Source organism: Callorhinus ursinus, unplaced genomic scaffold, assembly GCF_003265705.2.
Source record: "Callorhinus ursinus isolate GAN/ISIS: 27379988/994484 unplaced genomic scaffold, GSC_fseal_2.0 scaffold17, whole genome shotgun sequence".
NCBI lineage: Eukaryota > Metazoa > Chordata > Mammalia > Carnivora > Otariidae > Callorhinus > Callorhinus ursinus.
Genome location: NW_027397079.1, coordinates 20448122 through 20472222, shown reverse-complemented (window position 1 = coordinate 20472222; position 24101 = coordinate 20448122). Strand labels below are relative to the sequence as shown.

Genomic DNA, 24101 nt, shown 5'->3' with positions numbered 1-24101 from the left:
TCTTCATTGTGTTCACAGATCTCTTGAGGCAAGGATTACAAGCAGTGCATTGTTTGTGTTTCTGCCTTTTGGCAGCAAAAAAGAGTTTAAAAACACTCCAGTAAGGGTATTTCCCGTGCCCCGAAATAAAAGAACTAGATGAAAGTGCTACTCGAGATCGGCAAAACTTTCCAACTACAGCTAAATCTTGGCTGTTGACTCTTCTTCAGGTCTGAAACAAGGGAATCTGCCTTCTTCTTTGAAAATTTCTCATTTGACTGTAAACATTCTAAATGCATTCTATCTTTGAGGACAAAATTTATGTTAGAAAGTAGACATAATTCTAATAAGAACCATGTACAAGAGCCTTAACGTGTGGTTACACTGGCTGAACACTTTGCAAACATTATCTAATTTAACCCTTCTGACAATCATGTAAAAGTTCAGTATTAAATTAAGGAAAATGAAGCAAGGATATTTATTTAATAAAGTAATTTGTCTAAGGATACTTAGCTAGTAAGTGGCAGACTGGGCATGAAAACCAAAGCCCATGGTCCTGATCACTACCTTAGACAGTGTGACAAGATTAATAAGCCAAAGCATTATTTGCAGGGTGGTGGTGCAGTTCCAGCTCAGTGGAAGTGTTTAAGTGTGTAGGTCTTAGACCAAAACTGCCTCAGATCAATTCTTTGATGCTTTACTAATTAGCTATTATTTAATTGCTCTACGTCTCAGTTTTTTTCTCTTTAAAATGAGGATAATGATATGCATTTCCCTTGGGTTGTTACAGGGATTAAATGAATTGACACATGTAAAGTGCTAATATCTCTTGGCACATACTAAATGTTCTCTAAGTTCTACCTATTCTTGTAAAAATGCATGAATCTTTTTCATCAGGATATCAATTTTTGGGTTTCCTGCGCAGCTACATCAATAATCTTACATTTAGTTGCGAGTGACTTTTAGATTAAAGTTTCTACGTGATACCGAAGGACAAAAAAAGCCAATTTGGAAACAAGTCAAACTAATTGCCAATTCAGTGAAAATATCACTCATTATTTGATGTTCTGAGGAACAAAAGCAGCAACGCTTTTTTTTTCCTTAAAGATTTATCCATTTATTTGCGAGAGAGAGAGAGAACACAAGCAGGAGGGGCAGAGGGAGAGGGAGAGAGAATTCTAAGCAGACTCCATGCTGATTGCAGAGCCCTGTATAGGGCTCGATCTAAGGACCCTGAGATCAGGACGCTGAGATCATGACCCCAGCTGAAACCGAGTCCTGTGATCAACCGACTGTGCCACTCAGGTGCCCTGCAGCAGTACTTTTTATAACACAGCTTTTTAAGTCTTTCTGTTGGTTGCATAATTATGACAAAGGCAAACTTCAATTTATTAAGAAGAAAAAGGAAGGAAAACCGATGGGGAAGTCAAGAATTTTTCAGTGTGGTTCCATACCATACTCTCTCTGAGTAATGCAGAGAGTCTTGGAGCAAAATGTGGGGTGGTCACAATGATAGGAGTTAACCATGGGTTTTTTTCCGCAGGGGTGCCCAAGAGTCCCTGTGCATCTTAGACAAATCAACTATCCTATAATTCAGTTTTTCCTGTTGTAATTGGTGAATTAAAGTTTTTTACTTAACCACTGCCTGAGGAGGTCTCAGAGCACTTGTGTACGGGGCATCTTCTAAGTGGTTTTGATATATAGAATGGAAACATGGGGCTGGCTGGAGCTTTATCTTTTTTTTTTTTAGAATGTTCCATATAATAGTAATTTCGTATTATTAAATGTGTATATTTTCAAAAGATAGTTACAGTTTCAATAACAACTTTTCTTTATACTCTAGAAAATTGGAAAATATAGAAAAGCATTAAGAATAAAATAGAAATCACTGTAGCCCTACCATATTATATACATTGGTGCATTCATCTCCAGTAAAAGGTTGCTTTATTTGTTTATTTATGCACTTATTTAATTTTTTATTATTTATTTGACAGAGAGAGACACAGCAAGAGTGGGAACACAAGCAGGGGGAGTGGGAGAGGGAGAAGCAGGCTTCCCGCCGAGCAGGGAGCCCGATGCGGGGCTCGGTCCCAGGACCCCGGGATCACGTCCTGAGCCGAAGGCAGATGCTTAACGACTGAGCCACCCAGGAGCCCCTTCGCATTTATTTAATTTTAAAGGTTGTTGTTTTAAAGTGTTCATGTGGCTGGATGATTTCTGAAGATACAGGATAAAATGAAAATTTGGTTATTCATGTCAGCCCCTAGAGTGGAATTATGTGGTACTTGATGCTACTTATTTTATCCTAAATTAAAAAAAAATATTTTGAGCCGAAATAAAGGTAGAATTGGTTGATCTGAAAGAATATTCTGAGACTTGTAAGTCAAAATAAGGCTGTATTAGCCGTTCTGACATGGAAGGTGCTGGCATACCTGACTTCCCAGGAAACCACGCCAGAGCTGGAGCTGGAGCCAGACGCAGAGGTGGAACCAGCGCCGGAGCGGGATTACATGGAGCAGAAAACACTACAACTTTGTATAGGTTACAGGTTGGAGACGTCGTTGCTACTATTCCTCCTATTGGATTTAAAGCTGACACGGTAACATACGACAGCCTTAATTCCAAGTCTGGGATTTAGGAGGACAGGCAAGTATCAGACCATACTGGGGATGTTATTACTCAAACACAGATGCAATCATTTCTGAGTAGGTAGTTGTTGGAGACCGGACTCGCATTTCCAAATGAGAATTAGTTACCATATTGGAGGAAGAAGAGCTGAGAAAAGCCATTTTAATGGTGTTTGCAAGTAAACAGGACACGGAACAGGCCATGACTCTCTCAGAGATGGCAAGTTTACTTGGGTTACTTGTATGGAAGGACCGAAAACGGCAACTATTCAAAAGTTCAGCAACCAGAGGCATTGGCCTTGATGAGGCAATGGAAGCGTTAGTTGGAACATTAAAGAACAATCATTCAATCACTTCTGCACCCCTGAAATGAAGCCTATATCACATTTCCCTTTGGAAATGTGTTAAGTGTGCTTCATGCTACTAAATGTTAAAAGAGTGTGATTGTTGACATATACTGAACTGACTGCAGTATTTGTAATAAATATAGAGAGTAAGTATTTGGTTGCAAGGGTAACTCACCATGATTGAAACACCTGAATGTCTGTTCAGTGTAATGTAAAATCCTTCCGTGCTTTCTTGTGTTATGTATTCTATTTGTATGGAATTCTTATTCAAATAGAGTCCCATTCAAGAATGTACTCTTATTGAGGGAAAAAAAACCCTATTTTTGAATTAGTAGTTGCAGCTTGTTTGTATAAACACTAATAACTATCTTAACTCAGAAAAAAATAAGGCTTTATTATCAAATAGTTTAAATAATAATGTGAAGATGAGTTGTAATCATGCGTAAAAAAACCATGATTGTGTTACTTTTGGTCAGGCAGTTTCCTGCTTGGGGTGGCACTTCTAGAGTTGGTGATCTTTGAGGACTGACAGCCCTGTGATAAAATAAAGACGTGAAGCTTGAAGATGGGTCTAGGAGTTCAGCCTTGGGGGAATGTCTAACCCACCTTGTGGTATAACCCAACCTTTTTTACAAAAGATAAGATGTGTGTCTCTCATGAATGGATGGCAATGTCAGAATTGGATGCCCAAGTGGCAATAACAGTGAAGTCACACTCATCATCTAAAGCCACACCTGCCCTCGTGCTTGACTAATTCTCAATAACCTCTTCTCTCGAGCAAACATATAATTTTAATATAATGTAATATATTTATATATATTATATAATTTATAATATAAATTTAATATAAACATAATTGTGCTTCAGGTTAGATTTATGAAAAATAATTCACTTCATGTCTTTTTCCCATAGGCTAAAACTCTTCTGGGAGTCTATAGAGGAGCTTAACAACTAAGATTTCAAACAAGGCAAGAAGGTATCAAACTTCCTCCTTTGGGGCAGTCTGTGATGAGGTTGATTATGCCAGCTGGTAGTTATAACTTCTGCTTGCTTTCCCAGAGCAAGCCAAACCCTTTATTTACCACAATCATAACAGACCAGCCTATCCATTATGTTTCTAGGATGTCTTAAGAGTTCAGGGCCACTGTGCTCTTCACAGCACACTTCATGTCTGTAATTTGTGATGTCTGGGATACTCTCATAGGCAAATAAATTACAGTGTCAAGTTAATGGCTTGTACCTGAGCTCCGAGAATGAACTGGAAGGTCAGTGCAACAGGTGTGGGCTATCGTTGCATTCAATAGGTTATGCTTCCATACACAGTGCCTCAACATTGGAACATAAATTTCTGAATACTGGACATGATAAAGGACAACTTATAACTTTTTGTTTGTTGAAGGTGAGAAATAGACCATGAATACATTTTCTCTACAAGTGCCCCTAATTCTTCCAATCATTCTGACACATAGAAGGAAGGAAGAGAGGATGCTAGAGACAATCAGCAAAGGAGGGCATGGTCTTCTGTCCCGGTTGACTTCTCTGTGTGTCTTTAGCCTACTTTTCTATTTACTGGATGAACTGCAGACAGAGTCCTAGGAACTATCTGGTAGCAAGTTCAAAGCAGAGTATTAACTCTGTGAGGCATACATGATAATACCTGGTTTAACACCCAGCTCACAAAGAGGCAGGTTCTGACTCAGGAGCAATTGATGATGGGGCTGAAGAACTGGGTCTACTGACCTCCAGACCACTGGACTTTCCAGTATGTTGTCCCATCTTTCTGGGATTTAAGCAGGAATGGATTTATTTTCCAATTCAGCTATTGGATTCTTTGGCTCTGTGACTTATTTCTGGCACTTTCTTATATTTTTTCTCTGTTGGAGTTCTCACTGTGTTCATTCTTCTCCTGAGTTCAGTGAGCATTTTTATGACCATTACTTTTGAACTTTTTTCCCTAATCAGGTAAATTATTTATCTCTATTAATTAAGGTTTTTCCCCGAGGCTTTATATTATTCTTTCATTTGGAATATATCCCTCTGTTATTTTTTTCATTTTTCTTGACTGTCTGTGTTGGTTTCTTGCATTAAACAGCCATCTCTCAGTTTTAAAGCAGTGGCCTTGTATAGGAGATGAACCTCATCGATTCACCCTGACCCAGCTCCAGGTTGTCTCTCAAACATTTGTGATTGTCTAAGCAGCCTATTATATCTTTAATATACCTGCAACCCTGTAGTGGAAGGTGTGCCAAGCCCAGTCTGTGTCCCAAAGGGAAGGATGACATTCAGCACGTAGATTCAGAATGTTTGGAATCCAGACCCTCAGGTAGCAGCTTTTGAAGTATGAATATATATATAGTCCTGTGGGACCACAAGTGTCAACCCAGGGCCAGGTGATCTGGAGGTCCCCTGGATGGCAGTGGCAAAAACTGGGGCTCCAGAGGAGTGTATAAATTCCTATCTCAGAGATACAAGCAAGCTATAGGGAAGCAGAGGGAGAGCACAAAGTTGGTGTCCACTAGCCTTCATTCCCTAGAGTATCTCTGTAGCCCCCTATAAGTGTGCCAGACCTGAAACCTGCCCCGAAGGCTGAAGCTTTTGGACAAGCACATAGGCCTCTTTCATAGAGACTGGGGGTGTGTTCAGTCTGCTGTCTGTGCAGTGCCCTGGGGGTGGAGCCTGCCAAGAACTCTCTCTGGTTGTTGCAGTCCCATGGGACCCAGGAACACGCGTCTACCCTCGTCCGCTGGCATTCAGAGCCAGATGATCAGGGGGCATCTCCTAGGCAGCAGCCACAAAAACCAAGGCACTAGACATAACATCTGGGGCACCACATGAGTGCAAAACCTTCCCTCTGGCAGATACCGGTGCTCTGGAGCTTGGCCAGGGGAGAGTGCAAAGACAGTGCCCACCCTCCGAGTATTCTGGAAAGGTTAATTAGGGTAATTAAAAAGGGCTAATTAAGCCCCACTGTCCCCTAACCCAAGTGATTAAGGGGCTGTCCCTGGGCAGCAAATACCAGGGGACCAAATGCAGTTAAAAGCTCCCTTCTGGGAGAAACTTTTGCTCTAGAGGGCAGCAGAAGGAGAAGACAAAGATGGATGGCTCTCGCTGAAGGCAGTAAGGCAAAGGGACCACGTGAGGACGGGGCCAGCCATGAAAAAGAAAAAGGGAAAAAGAAAAAAAAAAGTAGATGACACCTGTCAGCTGGAACCAGGCCGAGGGGGAGGTACAGAGAGCACCTGAAAGAAAAAGGAAAAAAAAAGATGCTGCCTGCCAGCTAGCAGCCTCTAGATGTGTGCTCAATTAGATGCCTGCCCCTCAGGTGGGTGCTTTAAAATTAGCAAATGAGCCTTATTCACAGTCTTCTGGGTGCCTCTCATCTGCGTCGACGCCCGGTCCTGGGGCAGGTGAATCCTAGGGCGTCAGTCCTTTCAGAGCCGATTTCTCCGATGGTGGACATGAGCCCTATTGGTTTGCAAAGCTACATGTTTTGGGGCCTCACGTCTCAGGTGCAGGTTTTAAAAGCTGGGGTGTCTGAGGTGGAGTTTAAATCCTCCGCTTTTCAGGGAGAGGCTCCGGGTTTTGAGTTCCCCTACTGACCGTAGGCTGCCGCAGTGGTGTGGTTTATGAAGAAGTTGTGTCCTAGACTCTCCTCCCTGCTTCTGTGCGGACCTTGTGTTGTTTGCTGGATGCTTAGGAGTTGCTCAGACACTTCATAGTTTTTTTCAAAGGAAGTTTTTCGATATGTGGCTATAGATGTGGTGTATCTGTTGGGAGGGTGAGTTCTGGATCTTCCTACTGTTGCCATCTGGAACCAGAGTCTGCAGGGTCATAAGAGTGGATTGAAAACAAGCATAAGTTGTTACTTTATATTTCTCTGCACAGTCTTTTCACATACCTTGAACTGCAAAAGAAATCCACCGTTTTGAATTTTTCTCACAGGGTAATCGAAGGAACTAGATAAATTTGAAAGTCCAAAGGTTATGATTTATACAGATATCTTATTGAGAGAATTATTTCATATTGAGTTAAAGAGATCTAGGAAGTTACAGGGTCTGTCTCTAATCTTTTGAGATTGATTTTATAGGAGATATTATATCTGAACATTTTTGAATCATTTTCAGAGGGAGAAGCTTAGAGGTGGGGAGGGTAAGTTTGGTTCCTATTTTGTTTGCTTTTTATTACTACTGTCATAGCATATAAGCTTGTATTCATGGACATTCACATGTATATCTTTGTGGAAAACAGATTTTTGTATTTCCTTGAAAATTTAGTCTATAGAGCAAATAAAAACAATACTGGTTTTCTGAAGGGCTTCATAAATCAATTCTTTTGTGTCCTATGGCACAATACTTTGCTATTAAAGAAGTCTGTGAACCGCAGTGGTCCTTAATTTGCTTCATTAAAACACATACAGAAACACATATTTTATTCCTCAGTATGTCAAAGAAATATGTCCGCAATATAATCTTTTAAATTTTTAATTAAGTTTATTTTAATTCTAGTATAGTTAACATACAGTGTACAATAGAGTGATTCAACAATTCCCTACATTGCTCAGTGCTCATGGTGATCAGTATACTCTTTAATCCCCATCACCTATTTCACCCATCTTACCGCTCGCCTCTGCTCTGGCACACAAAATAACCTTTAGAATGAAGCCAGCTTCCTGAGCTCTGCCGCTCTGGCAAATCACTTCTGGATAGAGAGGAAACCCGTGACAAGATGTCTCTCCCTCAATTCATTTAATGAACTGATTCATTAGCGGGGAGGGGTGGCGGCAGCAATAATGGCTCAGGTGTCAAGAAGAGGAGAGAAGAAAAAGAAAAACAGCTACTAATCTCCTGAGCAGTTTGCTTTGCAGGAAAAATTAACGGCTTTGTAAGTTTTACGGTCCTGTCTGCACACTCAGGATCCTGCTGTTCTCGGTGTTCACCTAGATTTGCACGCTCATGGTTCAATTGAGCTATGTGATTTTGTCATTCACAGCAAACATGCAAAAGATTCCCATCCTTCTGGTGAAATAGTTTTGGTATTTAGATTCATAAGGTATATAGACAATAACTTTTGAAAATGCTGCCTAGTTAACGTGTTGATTGGGGAGCTGAAAGGCAGAACTGTCTACAAAGGACTCAAATGCCAAATTATGGAAGGTGCTGAGTGTCAGCTCAGCAGTCTTCTGGTAAGTCCTTTTCATTCATTTCTCTGTGCACGTGGTATATTTGTTTTTCATTTGTTAAGAACTTGGTGCAAAACTTGGAGAGCAATTATTAGGACCAGTGACAGCCCACAGTTTCGAGGGCTTTGCAGATTTTATAGGATTGGTACAGTTCCATAGCAAACTATAAAATTATTATTGTGGCCCAGAAGGTTGTAAAAGTTAAAACACAAATAGCTGAATTAGGGGGCCTAGTGAAGCATGCAAGCAGCCGTTAAGCCATCATGTACATCACCATCACTTAGTAGTCTAATGGTTCATTTGAGTAAATATTTTTATCAGCTCTTTGCCATAATAATTCCTTGAAATAGACTGATAATTTTATTTTCACAGTTGGTGATTGTACATGGACCAAGGGTATGAAATAGGATGAGATCTCTACTTTTAAGATAAAGAAGTTGGCATATTCTATTTGTTCTACCTCATTAGTTATATTACTTATTCTTTTTGGGGGGGCTGTCCTTATTTGTTTTATTTTTGAATTGGGGATCTGTTATACGTTGATAGCAGTGGCTTAAACACATCGATTTCTGCCATATATTTGTATGTCTTTGTTCTATATACTTTGAGGCTCTTTTAGTTGGCATATTAAAATTAATGAATGTCATTTTTATGATTAGTTTATTGATTTAACATAATACCATGCTCATTCAATTTAAAATGCTTTAAATTTTATATTGCCTGAAGTAATATTGCCAAACCTTCTTCCCTTTTGTGTAAGTTAGGTTAGTTAAAATGTACCCAGCCATTGGTTGCTTTCTCTTTCAGCTTTCTTTGTGTTTTTAGTAGGATATATCTCACTGTGTCATGTTGTTGGATTTCATTTTAACTCCAACTTGAGATACTGCAAACATGGTAGAGGAATTTAGGTCTTTAATGACCAATGCGAGTTTATTTTAAGCTGTTTAAACTCATGATCCTCTATTGTCTGTCTTCTGTCATAGCTTTATGGCTAGAGACCTGGGAACAGTGCTAAGAGATTTAGGAATGAAGCCAGAATATCTCTGAGCTCCACTTAAAGCCTTAATGGTGATTAGAAAGAGGCCTGGTCCATCCTTGTTTTGTCTGCAAGATTTTCACCCACACTTCATGTTCTTGAATGTTCACATTCTTGTACTTTAATACTTCACACCTTCAAATCTCAAATACTCTCCTATTTAACATTTTCTGGTTCCCTAGCATTTATATATATATATTTTTTCCCTAGCATTTAAAACTTAGAGTTTAGGGGTGACTGATGTTTCCTGCGTAACCTGCTGAGCAATGTTAAGTGACTGCAGGAGATCAAACCCCTCAAAATCCCAGATTTAGAAAGAATTTGAGAGCGATTTTGGAGCTGCTGCCTCCATGAATATCATGCGTTTGGGTCTGTGTCTTGACAGTAGAGGGGTAGATGAACTAATGTGCTTAGAACAAGATGGGCATTTCTTTATTTTCTTCCTCATTCATATAACCAGTAAGCAGTGCTTTATCATTATCATCTATTCTGTGGATTTAAATGCTTTATTTCTGTGTAATAAATCAAACTGTACATTTTAGGTTACACATTGTAAAAAATATTCAAAAGTCTACTGATGAGAATAATTATACTGATAATAGTAGCTACCATTTACTGAGTTTCTTGAATGTGCTGACTGTAACCATTTACCTAGGATACATTATCACTAGATCTTAGAATCTGGGATAGGTATTATTTCTAGTTGATAAATGAAGAAACTGAGGTTCACATAACTAATGCGAACCTAGCGTCAGAGCACATATTTGACCTAGTGTTTGGCTCTGGAGCCTTCAATCCTTGTTCAAGGAAGGTCCCATCTGGGTCACTATCTGTCATGCACTAGGTTAGGGTATGGTATGGGTTAGGGAAACTGCTGTGTTGGGGAAGGCAGACTCTTCCAAAGCCACAGAGGAGAAAAGACAAGGGTCTCCTACCTTCCCATTTTTCCCATAGAGAAAATACTAGGGCCAAAGTGCTTTGTTGACAAGTACCATGTTTGCTTTCTAGTGGGTGCACTTTGCCCTTCTAATAAGATGAGCCTGAAAGCAAACTTACAGGTGGGTAATAATCAGACTCTCTGAGCACCAAGCTGTCTGGATGCGGGTGTCAGCGGTTTATGAGAGTTGCTTGGGGACATTAACTGCACCTGGGGATTTTAAGGCCTGTGGGATGATACTGTGAAGAAAGGAGATGGAGTCATAAATCCTATGGGAAGCTGAGCTTGTATATAGCCCCTCCTTCCAGGGATAAGGCAGAGAGGAAAGTCTTAGCAAGCTGTTGTCCAGGCAAGTCAGAGTGAGCACCTGGGACCACTTTGGGGCAATTTGCGTGGTGTTCCACACTCTTTCTATAATACCACACTGTTTTCATGTTGTTTGGCAAGTTTTTTTTTTTTTAATATCTTAGCAGGAGAATGTGCATTTTGTGGAAGAAATGATAAACCAGTAGAAAGCCCTCCATTTGTAATAAAATCCTTGCAAAGTTTGAGTTAATAGCCCCCAAGGAAGGGCTGTTTAGAACAGAACTGGTCAAAGTGCTAAATAATATACTGTCCACCATAATCTACTGCCCTCAAGGGAGAGAACCGAATGACTCAATATGGGTTTTCCATCTTCAATTTCAATAACCCGATGTCAGGGTTAAACTGCAGAGCATGCAGACGGCCTCAGTATGCTCCCTGCATTCGAGGTTCCTTTCCCATGGTCACTTTTGCCATCCCCAAGGAGCTTAAAGTGCATAGACAAAGAAGTCTTCCTAGGAGTATTGCAAAGTGAGGGTACGATAGTGGTGCTCCATGAAAATGAAACTGAATTTGGATCACAGAGAGATTGCAAAGAGTACCACAGACTGAGTTTTAGTTGTTTCTTTTAATTGGGATCTTATGTATACTTCGGTCATTTGTACTAGTATGGGGAAAAATAATAAGTTTTTTGTTTTTTTTTTTAGCTCAATTTTCTCGGTGTTTTCAAGATTTGCTATAGAATGTGTGCCTTCTTGACCTTCCCGTCTTTTATGCAAGCAGTTCAGTTTTAGGTGCACTAGAGCATTCAAAACTAGTCAGGCTGGAAACAGCATCTCTGGTGATTTCTCAACAGGGAAAAACTTGAACCTAGCTGAGGGGTAAATTTCTGTGGGTCAGAAAACTATGTTCTGGGGTAAAACTTGGGGGAAGAAATATATTACCTTGAAGGTACAGAATACAAAAACAAGCTGATCTTTGTTCTAAATCAACAATTACTTTCATTGTTTTTTGTAGTAAGTCCAATGCTGATATGAATGGTTGGAGCAGAGAGAAAGGGAAGGATGGTTAATCCACCACATTTTCCAGCTAGCGGCCCTAGCCAGCTTTTCTCTGACAAGTTTAAGTATTTACACTTGAAAAATTCTTTCTATCTGCTGTTTTAAGAAAATACTTGAATATGTATTTTGCAACATCCAATAGATTACCAGATCCTGGAATTGGAAAGGGGGATATTCAGAAGCACCTATACTTCGCCAGGGCTCCAGTATTCTGGGAACAAGGGCATCTGAATGATCTTCATCCAAAACAGGAAACACTTGTGACCCTTCCTCAATGGTATAGTGAAGGTCCTTTGTCCTTTCTTAGGGAACTAGGAAAAAAAATCAGGCTTACTTTTCATGTAAAAGGAAAGATTTTCCAGCTTATTCGATTTTTTTTTTCCTGGTCTGTGAGACTCCCTCTAGTATATATTCTGATACGTATTTAAAGACCAACACCTTTCTATTAGCTTTTATAAATGGCTAATGACTGAATGAGGGCTCCAGCTGCCCTAGGGTAGCCTACTGAGCAAATTTCAAAATTAGTCTTCTGGTCTCATCTTCTTTAGTAAAACCAGATGCTTGGAAGAAGTGCAATTACAGTTTAATCCATTATTGCTCTCTCTAATGATGTTTTACATTGATTGTTGTTCAGAGCAGTTTTATATTTTATAGTCACAGGACCATTGTGAATGTAGAATACAAAGAGTTCGCATGTACTCCTCACCATGTCTCTTATCACTGACCTCATATTACGTTATTATGGCATGTCTATTGTAGTTAATGAACCAATATAGATATGCTATTATAACTAAAGTTCATATTTTATTTGGATTTACTTCATTTTCACTGAATGTGCTTTTTCTGTTCCAGGATCTCCTCCAGGAACCCCCATTATATTTAATTGTCCAGTCTCCTTAGGCTCCTCTTGGCTATGAGTGTTTTTCAGGCTTTCTTTGCTATGGATAACTTGTAAGTTTTGAGGAGCACTAATCAGGAGTACTGTAGGATGCCCCTCTCCTGGACTTTTTTGTTGTTGTTGTTGTTGTTTCTCTCCAGATTAGACTGAGTTTATGGATTTTTGGAGAAGAACCTCAGAGGTTAAGTGCCATTGTCATCATATCACATGAAGAGTACATGTTATCAGCATGACTTATCACTATTGATGTTGATCTTGTGGGTAAGGTAGTATTTATCAGGTTAACTTGTCTTTTTCCTTCCTTTCCATAGCATACTGAAGGAAGTCACTTTGCACAGCCCACACTCTAAGGAGTAAGGAGTTATGCTCTATCTCCTTGAGGGTAGAGTATCCAATATAAATTATTTGGAATTCTTCTGCTTGAGAGATTTATCTCATCCCCAATTTAATTTATTCAATCATTTATTTATATCAGCAGTGACTTACAGATATCTATTTTACACTTTGGGTTATAGTCCCAAGTTATTCTATTTATTTTCCTCAAATTGTTCTAGCTTTGGCTAGCTTTGGAATTCTTGTGTCCCTTTGACATACCCTTATCATTTTTTGGGAACATTTCCTTAATCTTTGGTATTATAAGATGCTCTTGGATCATCTTGTCTACATTTTGCCCTAGCCCTAAAATCTACCACTTCTCCAAGGAGCCCTGGTTCCTTTTACTGGAGAATGGTAGTAGAGACCAACATCTGAGTGCTAGTTATACTTATTGCTGCTGGGGCATCATTGCTTCTAGGCCCTTTCAGCTGACAGAGCAGGGGAATGTATATGTGTACACAAATCCATGTATATACACATCTCTAAATATTTCTACATGTAATCATTTATATCTGTATTAAGCTAAATGTCATACATACTGCTGTGTCCAACTCTAATCCATTACTACATGAGCATTATCTTTTCCCCTTGCTTATCTTTAAGTTCCCTATCCAACAGTGAGCAACCTGGTTCCACCATCCATGATTGATTTACCTAATTAGTGTTTCAATATACTTGCATAATAAACTTAGAATTTTTAACCTATGCCCCTGTGGGAAACAATTTTATTGACTAGACTACAGTACTTATGTGCAGTTCATTTTGTCTTTATTCACGGACTCCAGTCATTTCCAAAAATACTTAGGTATACCATTACTCCCATCCTTTTCAGTGAGATTGTTCCACATATTTGTTTTGTTTTGTTTTGTTTAACATATAATGTATTATTTGTTTCAGAGGTACAGGTCTGTGATTCATAAGTCTTATACAATTCACAGTGCTCACCATAGCATATACCCTACCCAATATCTATCACCCAGCCACCCCATCCCTCCCACCCCCAACCACTCCAGCAACCCTCAGTTTGTTTCCTGAGATTAAGAATTTCTCATATCGGTGAGATCATATGATACCTGTCTTTCTCTGATTGACTTATTTCGCTCAGCATAATACTCTCCAATTCCATCTACGTTGTTGCAAATGGCAAGATCTCATTCCTTTTGATGGCTGCATAATACTCCATTGTGTGTGTATGTGTGTGTGTGTATTCCTGACTTGTTAATTTTAGCCATTCTGACTGGTGTGAGGTGGTATCTCATTGAGGTTTTGATTTGGATTTCCCTGATGCCGAGAGATGTTGAGCACTTTTTCATGTGTCTGTTTGCCATTTGGATGTCTTCTTTGGAAAAATGTCTGTTCATGTCTTCTGCCCATTTCTTGATTGGATTATTGGTTCTTTGGGTGTTGAGTTTGATAAGTTCTTTATAGATTTTGGATACTAGCCCTTTATCTGATATGTCATTTGCAAATATCTTCTCCCATTCTATCGGTTGTCTTTTGGTTTTGTTGACTGTTTCCTTTGCTGTGCAAAAGCTTTTTATCTTGATGAAGTCCCAATAGTTCATTTTTGCCCTTGCTTCCCTTGCTTTTGGCAATGTTTCTAGGAAGAAGTTGCTGCAGCTGAGGTGGAAGAGGTTGCTGCCTGTGTTCTCCTCAAGGATTATGATGGTCTCCTGTCTCACATTTAGGTCTTTCAACCATTTTGAGTGTATTTTTGTGTGTGGTGTAAGGAAATGGTCCAGTTTCATTCTTCTGCATGTGACTGTCCAATTTTCCCAACACCATTTGTTGAAGAGACTGTCTTTTTAACATTGGACATTCTTTCTTGCTTTGTCAAAGATGAGTTGACCATAGAGTTGAGGGTCCATTTCTGGGCTCTCTATTCTGTTCCATTGATTGATGTGTCTGTTTTGTGCCAGTACCATACTGTCTTGATGATGACAGCTTTGTAATAGAGCTGGAAGTCCGGAATTGTGATGCCACCAGCTTTGCTTTTCTTTTTCAACATCCTCTGGCTATTCGGGGTCTTTTCTGGTTCCATACAAATTTTAGGATTATTTGTTCCATTTCTTTGAAAAAAGTCGATGGTATTTTGATAGGGATTGCATTAAATGTGTAGATTGCTCTAGGTAGCATTGACATTTTCACAATAATTGTTCTTCCAATCCATGAGCATGGAACATTTTTCCATTTCTTTGTGTCTTCCTAAATTTCTTTCATGAGTATTCTATAGTTTTTGAGTACAGATCCTTTACCTCTTTGGTTAGATTTATTCCTAGGTATCTTATGGTTTTGGGTGCAATTGTAAATGCGATCGACTCCTTAATTTCTCTTTCTTCTGTCTTGTTGTATAGGAATGCAACTGATTTCTGTGCATTGATTTTTATATTCTGCCACTTTATTGAATTCTTGTATGAGTTTTAGCACTTTTGGGGTGGAGTCTTTTGGATTTTCCAACATAAAGTATCATATCATCTGCAAAGAGTGAGAGTTTGACTTCTTTGCCAATTTGGATGCCTTTGATTTCTTTTTGTTGTCTGATTGCTGTGGCTAGGACTTCCAGTACTATATTGAGGAGCAGTGGTGATAGTGGACATCCCTGCCGTGTTCCTGACCTTAGGGGGAAAGCTTTTGGTTTTTCCCCATTGAGTATGATATTTGTTGTGGATTTTTCATAGATGGCTTTTATGATATTGAGGTATGTACCCTCTATCCCTACACTCTGAAGAGTTTTAATCAAGAAAGGATGTTGTACTTTGTCAAATGCTTTTTCTGCATCTATTGAGAGGATCATATGGTCTTGTTCTTTCTTTTATTAATGTATTGTATCACATTGTTTGATTTACGGATGTTGAACTAACCTTGCAGCCCAGGAATATGTCCTACTTGGTCGTGGTGAATAATCCTTTTAATGTACTCTTGGAGCCTATTGGCTAGTATTTTGGTGAGAGTTTTTGCATCCATGTTAATCAGGGATATTGGTCTGTAATTCTCCTTTATGATGGGGTCTTTGTCTGGTTTTGGGATCAAGGTAATGCTGGCCTCATAAAATGAGTTTGGAAGTTTTCCTTCCATTTCTATTTTTTGGAACAGTTTCAGAAGAATAGGTATTAATTCTTCTTTAAATGTTTGGTAGAATTCCCCTGGGAAGCCATCTGGCCCTGGGCTCTTGTTTGTTGGGAGATTTTTGATTACTGCTTCAATTTCCTTCGTGGTTATGGGTCTGTTCAGGTTTTCTATTTCTTCCTGGTTCAATTTTGGTAGTTTATACATCTCTAGGGATGCATCCATTTCTTCCAGGTTATCTAATTTGCTGGCATATCATTGCTCATAATATGTTCTTATAATTGTATTTCTTTGGTTGTTGGCTGTGATCTCTCCTCTTTCATTCATGGTTGTATTTATTTGGGTCATTTCTCTATTCTTTTTGATAAGTCTGGTGAGGGGTTTATCAGTCTTATTCTTTCAAAGAACCAGCTCCTAGTTTCGTTGATCTGTTCCTCTGTTCTTTTGGTTTCTATTTCATTGATTTCTGCTCTGATCTTTATTGTATCTCTTCTTCTGCTGGGTTTAAGCTTTATTTGCTGTTCTTTCTCCAGCTCCTTTAGGTGTAGGGTTAGATTGTGTATTTGAGAACTTTCTTGTTTCTTGAGAAAGGCTTGTATTGCTATATACTTTCTCTTAGGACTGCCTTTGCTGCATCCCAAAGATTTTGAACAGTTGTGTTTTCATTTTCATTGGTTTCCATGAATTTTTAAAATTCTTCTTTAATTTCCTGGTTGACCCATTTATTCTTTAGTAGGATGCTCTTTAGCTTCCATGTATTTGAGTTCTTTCTGACTTTATTCTTGTGATTGAGTTCTAGTTTCAAAGCATTGTGGTCCAAAAATATGCAGGGAATGATCCCAATATTTTGGTACCAGTTGAGACCTGATTTGTGACCTATTCTGGAGAATGTTCCCTGGGCACTAGAGAAGAATGTGTATTCTGTTGCTTTGCGATGTAACATTGTGAATATATCTGTGAAGTCCATGTGGTCCAGTGTGTCATTTAAAGTCTTTATTTCCTTGTTGATATTTTGCTTAGATGATCTGTCCATTTCAGTGTGTGTGTGGGGGGTGTTAAAATCCCCTACTCTTATTGTATTGTTGTCGATGTGTTCTTTGATTTTGTTATTAACTAGCTTATATACTTGGCTGCTCCTATGTTAGGGGCATAGATATTTAAAATTCTTATATTTTCCTGTTGGATAGACTGTTTAAGTATGATGCAGCATCCTTCTCATCTCTTATTGTAGTCTTTGGTTTAAAATCTAATTTGTCTGATATAAGGATTGCCACCCCAGCTTTCTTTTGGTGTCCATTAGCATGGTAAATTGTTTTCCATCCCCTCACTTTGAATCTGGGGGTGTCTTTGGGTCTAAAATGAATCTCTTGCAGACAGCATATCAATGTGTCTTGTTTTTTTTATCCAATCTGATAGCCTGTGTCTTTTGATTGGGGCATTTAGCCCATTTACATTCGGGGTAACTATTGAAAGGTATGAATTTAGTGCCATTGTATTGCCTGTAAGGTGACTGTTACTGTATATTGTCTGTGTTCCTTTCTGATCTATGCTGCTTTTAGGCTCTCTCTTTGCTTAGAGGACCCCTTTTAATATTTCTTGTAGGGCTAGTTTCATGTTTGCAAATTCTTTTAGTTTTTGTTTGTCCTGGAAGCTTTTTATCTGTCCTTCTATTTTCAGTGACAGCCTAGCTGGATATAGTATTCTTGGCTGCGTATATTTCTTGTTTGGTGCTCTAAATATATTGTGCCAGTCCTTTCTGGCCTCCCAGGCCTCTGTGGATAGGTCTGCTGCCAATCTAATGTTTCTAACATTGTAGGTTACAGATCTCTTATCCCACGATGCTTTCAGGATTTTCTCTTTGTCTCTGAGACTTGTAAGTTTTACTATTAGATATCGGGGTGTTGACCTATTTTTATTGATTTTGAGGGGGTTCTCTGTGCCTCCTGGATTTTGATGCCTGTTTCCTTCCCCAAATTAGGGAAGTTCTTTGCTATAATTTGCTCCAGTATACCTTTTGCCCCTCTCTTTCTTCTTCTGGGATCCCGATTCTAATGTTGTTTCGCTTTATGGTATCACCTATGTCTTGAATTCTGCCCTTGTGACCCAGTAGTTGTTTATCTCTCTTTTTCTCAGCTTCTTTATTCTCCCATCATTTGGTCTTCTATATCACTGATTCTCTCTTCTGCCTCATTTAAATTAAAAATTAAAAAAAATAGAAGAACAAAAAGAAAATTAAAAAAATTAACTTTGAAAGACTAAAGAATCAGGGGGAAAAAAGCCATGATTCTATGTGCCGTATTCCCCTAGCTCTGGAGTTCTGCCGTTCTCCTTGATTGGTAAACTTGGTCTTGGCTGGCTATTCTTGCTGCTCTTCTGGGGGTGGGCCTGTTGCCGTGGTTCCCAAATGTCTTTGCTGGAGGCGGAATTGCCCCGCCCTTGCCCGGTCAGGCTAAGTAATCTGTTTGGGTTTGCTCTCAGGAGCTTTTGTTCCCTGCAAGCTTTCCCTATAGATTTGGAGGACGAGAGTGAAAATGGTGGCCTCCCGAATCTCGGCCCTGGAGGAGCCGAGAACTCGGGGCCCCGCTCCTCAGTGCACCCCCAGAGAAAAGCAGTCACTCCCGTCTCCCTGGTCTCTGGCCGCACTCCATGCTCACCCGGCCTGTGACCGAGCGTTTCTATCTCTGGCACCCGACCCCGTGTGGAGTCTCCAAACCCAGCAGATCCCTGCGGTGCACTCCTGCGCCGCTCCTCCCGGGGGAGGAAGGGGAGTCTCCCCGGATCTGCCGCTTGTTGGGTCCCTGCTGGAGGAGCCGTGCCCCGACTGGGCCGCGGATCACAGTTTATGGCCACCCCGAGCTGAGAGCCCGCGCCTCGGCTCCGTCTCTGCAGCCAGCTTCCCTGCTCCGATACCTGGGAGCTCTGCCGCACTCAGGCACCCCCGGTCTTTCTGTCACCCCGAGGGTCCTGAGACCACACTGTCCCCGCGAGTGTTCCACCCCCCACTTAGGCACTGGAGCGACGTCCCTCAGTGGAGCCGACTTCTCAAAGTTCCGATTTTGTGCTCCGCGGCTCTATCACTTGCCAGAGGCTGCCAACGGAGGCCCCCTCCCCCGCCGTCTGTCTTCCCGAATATCATCTCAGATTCACTTCTCTGCACATCCTACCTTCCAGTAAGTGGTCATTTTTCTGTTCAGAGATTTGCTGCTATTCTTTTCTTTGATCTCCTGTTGAGTTTGTAGGTGTTCAGAATGGTTTAATCCCTATCCAGCTGAATTCCTGAGACCAGATGAAATTTAGGTCTCCTACTCCTCCACCATCTTGCTCCCCCCCCATTCCACATATTTGTAATACAGTTAGATTCTTTTGTCGCAGTCTGCAGACCATTAAGGGATCCCCAACCTCCTAAATGATTTAAAAATATTTGTATATGTTAAGATTTGCTCTTTGTTCTCTAAAGTTCTGTGGATTTTGACAAATGCAGAGTGTCATGTATCCCCCATTACCATATTATATAGAATAGTTTCACTGACCTATAAAATCCTCTGTGATTCACTTATTCAACCCTCTCAAATGCCTGGTAACCATTGATCTTTTAACTGTTGCTATAGTTTTGCTTTTTCCAGAGTGTTCTATAATTGGAATCATATAATAGTTGCATTTTCAGACTGACTTCTTACCCTTAGTAATATGCACTTAATGTTTAGCCATGTCTGAGTGTATTGATAGCTCATTTATTTTTGTAATGGAATAATATTTCCTTGTATAAATGTACCACCGTTTATTTATTCACATTTGAAGGATATCTTCTAGTTTTGGGAAATTATGAATAAAGCTGTATAAACATTTGCATGAAGATTTTTGTGAGGGCTTAAATTTTCAAACCAGTTCAGTAAATAGGAGTGTGATTGCTGGGTTGTATGGTAAGACTATATTTACCTTTGTAAGAAACTAACAAGCTATCTTCCGAAGTGGCTGTGCATTTTGCTTTCCCATCCGTGATGAACGAGAGTGATTGTTGCTGTACATTTTTGCCAGGAATTGGTAGTGTCAGTTTAAAAAAAATGCATGCCCATTTTAATAGGTATCTCATTGATGTCTTAATTTGCAATTCTTTAATGACCACTGTTGTTCGCCATCTTTTTATATTCTTATTTGGTATCTGTATACTTTCTTTGGGGGAAGGGGGTCTATTCAGATATTTCCCACATTTTATTTTTTAAGGTTTATTTATTTTAGAGAGCAAGAGAGAGAGAGCATGCATGAGCATGAGTGGGGGAGGGGTAGAGAGAGGGAGAGTGGGAATCCTCAAACAAACTCCCTGCTGAGCATGAAGCCTGAGTGGGTCTCAGTCCCTGAACCCTGAGATCATGACCTGAGCTGAAATCAAGACTTTGAGGTTTAACCAACTGACCCACCCAGGTGCCCTTCTTTCCCACATTTTAAAATGAGATTATTGTTGGGAGATATAAGTATTAGTTCCTTATCATATATGTGTTTTACAAATTTTTCTCCATTTGTGGCTTGCATGTGATTCTGTTTTTCAATGTGTTTTTGTACTCTCATGGGACCTTTGAAGAGGAAAAGAAATGAATCAATTAGAAGAGCTCAATAGTGTCTCTATGTGGGATTGCTCAACCTTCTCTCTCTAGAAATTTACTTTTCATTCGTCTTCCAAAGGTATTGTTCTTTGTCAAATCTTATATATGAAGTGTAAGAAGGGTATAATGAGAAGATATCAGTATCTGAATAAGTAAAAAGAAAATGCACTTAAAAAAATTAATTCTTAAAAATAACCCTGTGTTGTAGATAAGGCAGGCATTAGCATTTGCATTTTATTATCAACTTTGAGAGGAAAGTTTCCAGATGGGGGAACTGGGGACCAGGAAAGCTACATGCGTGACTTGCCCAGAGTCAAACAGTCAGCAAGAGATGGAGCCCTTGTCTAGACTCCTAGCTTCTATCTCCTGGCCTCAAATTCTCTTACCTGTATTACACTAGAATTATATCTTGTTAGCCAGAAGATCATTATCGTTTTGATTTAAGATGCAAACTCAATGATATCCACTTACCTAACAACTTTTCTGATCTATTTGGCTGTTGGCGGTATCAGATAAATAACTCATTCAAAACAATCCATTAAGATGCAGCATGAGCCTTTAACTCTGCCTTTGTTTTCTTGGTGTTTTGAAGCTTTAGTGGATCCTTCATATTCTGTCATCTGATTCTTCCAGAAAATCCTTTATTGTACTGAACTTTTTAGTGGAGATAGTCCTCGGTATTTGCAAATATTTTCTTTAAGAGTTTTGGAGGAAAATATGCTGCTATTTAACAATTTAAGCAGTCTGAAAATTGAAAGTTCCTTAACTGAAGCATTTTTCAACCTTGGCATTGTTGAATTTTGGGCTGGATATTTCTTCATTGTGAAGGGTTCTTGTGTAGGATGTTTAGTAACATTACAGAGCTCTACCCACGATGTACCGCTAACATCCCATCTATCTCCAGATATTGCCACATGTCCCCTGGGCGGGGGGGGAGGAGGATTCCCTTCTGTTGAGAACAACTGCTCTAGTGTTTACACCGTGTGGTGACTAATGACTTAGGCAGCAGTAGATCTAATAAGATTAATAGCAAGGTAGGTTTTATAAGTAAGCAGAGTTCATTGTTCTATATTTTTATTACCTTATTGGTATAGTAATTTGATACAGCAAAACAAACTTAAAATTTTATTTCAAAGTTGATAAAATGGAAGGAATAAGGCTAAACCGTGGAGGGGGTTGCGGGGGAGCTAGAAAAGATGAAGTAGAGGTCAAGTAGGGGTTGAATACATTTTTGGCAAAATGAAACCTTTGTCTGATCCAAGGAAAAGTTCCTCATGGGACCATCTTTTGCCTTTTGTCTTTCCATTGTGGAATCATGAAATTGTATAGCCTAAGGGGCCCTTAGAGATTATGTGGGTAAGTGCTAGAAGACAGAAGGGTAAAGCATTGTTGATGGATTCATGTTCCACTTTAACATGGTCTGGTAGCTTTGGGACTATAATATACATGGCTTAATTATAGAAAATCTATAGTTAATTATAGCATTAATTATAGCATAGAAATAATCTAGGGGTCGCAATAATAACACATGGACATTGACTTTAAAAATTGTACCTTCTGAACTAGAGTTCCCTAGAGAAATGGCTGATTCTAGGGAATCAGGGAAGGGAAAATTCACAATGAACCTGGCGCATTTTGTGATGCCAGAAAGGAAAAAAAAAAAGGAATCGGGCATGTCAGAAGAACATAGGAGCTGACTTGTAAGAGCTCCCAATGGCCAGCGCTGCAACAATTCAAGCAACAAAACAACTACTACTGAATTACAACCCAAAGAATAGAACAAATACCCATTGAGTTCATACTGATATGGATAAATAATTGAATAAATAAGTGGTGGAGAAGTGACCAATATCCCTTACGGGAGAATTCGAATTGGTACATACAGAAGGAATAAGGGAAATAGAGAAAGACCAGTGGAGTACCAGTAATAATTGCTGCAGGCAGGCTTCATGTGTAAATGTCAAAATTAGTGGCTGAAATATTAAGGAACAGAAGGATACTTGCTTAAAGATCTTTCCGTAAATATTTGTCAATTACTGTGGTGAATTTAACACATGTCCATAAATTCTCTGATACTCATCCAGGAGGTGGAACTTAATTTTTCTCCCTGTGACAGTGGGCTGGGACTTAGTGACTTGCTTGTAATGACTAGAATATGGGAATGGAAAACATTGTAACTTCATAGTGGAAAAACCTGGTGGATAGAAACTTAACAAAGTGATAATGATTACCGTCACCAGGAATAGATCATGTTAACAACTTTTACCCCTGATATGATGCAGTGGATAGGGTAATTCACCTCTGTGGTATAGTCTTTCCAAATCCCTATGAGAAAACATCGGTAAACGCAAATTGAGGAATGTTCTACAAAATGTCTGACTTGTATTCTCTGAAAGTGTCAAGGTTATGAGTAACAAGGAAAGACAGAAACTGTCACAGCTTGGAAGAGACTAAGAAGACATGATGACTAGATGCAATGTGGTATTCTGGATTGGGGATTCTCAAACAGAAAAAGGACGTTATTAGAAAAACTGGTGAAATCAGCTATAATCTGTAGTTTAGCTAATAGCCTAATGGTAGTATCTTAGTTCTGATAAATGTACCATGCTTATATAAGATGCTAACATTAGTGGAAGCTGGTTGGAGGGTATGGGGAAATTCTTTATACTGTCATTACAAATTTTCTGTAAATCTAATATTTCCAAGTTAAATAGAGCATTTAAAAAGTTCCTTCTTCAAATACTTATTGGATGTGTTTATGTGTTCAGAATGCTTATGAATGTAAATCACTTCGGAGAACAGTAAACATTACTCAGCAAAATTGAGCATGTGCATTCTCCATGACCCAGCAACTTCACTATTTAGATACTTAAAAAAACAAACAAACCTCTTATACATTTTCACAGGAGACACATACAAGAAATTTCAAAGCTACATTATAATAGCAAAAGCCTGGAAAAAAAATCCATCTGTCCATTCATATGATGGATAAATTGAAGTATTTTCATATAGTGTATTAATAGAGAAGTATAAATTAATGAGTTATAGCTGCAAATATAAATAAGGATAGATCTCAGAAACCAAATATAGATTGAAAAAAAGCAATGGATAGAAAAAAAAGAAAAATACATAGAGTTTGATTCAATTAATATAAATGTCCAAATCATGCTAAATTAAATAATGTATGGAACTAATAAAATTAGAAAAATTATTTTCTCTGGTTGGAGACAGTGGCACACACATTTTTCTAATGATGAGATGGGTACAAAGTGGTTCATTTTAAAGTAATTTAAAAATGTAGGGGCACCTGGGTGGCTCAATTGGTTCAGTGACTGCCTTCAGCTCAGGTCATGATCCTGGAGTCCTAGGATCAAGCCCCACATCGGGCTCCCTGCTCAGCAGGGAGTCGGCTTCTCTGTCTCCCTCTACGTGTGTTCTCTCTTCAAATAAATAAATGAAATCTTAAAAAAATAAAAATATATATATATTAAATATACGTAAATATATGAAATATTAGATAATCATAAAAGATCATTTACTTAAATTTATCCCTTACTCGCTTAACCCCATTCTCTCTATGACCTCCTCCTCTCTTATTAATCTTGTTTCCACTCTGCTCTAGCCACCCTGGCCTCCTTGCCTCTTCATGAACCCAGAGTGTCATCCTGCTTGATGGCCTTTCTTTTTTTTTTTTT

General features: G+C 39.2%; 1 pseudogene; it reads left to right on the top strand.

Moving 5' to 3' along the window:
* Positions 1-730: 730 nt before the first annotated feature.
* On the top strand, positions 731-2979 carry LOC112834547 (ADP-ribosylation factor-like protein 1 pseudogene; annotated as a pseudogene).
* The last annotated feature ends 21122 nt before the right edge of the window (positions 2980-24101 follow it).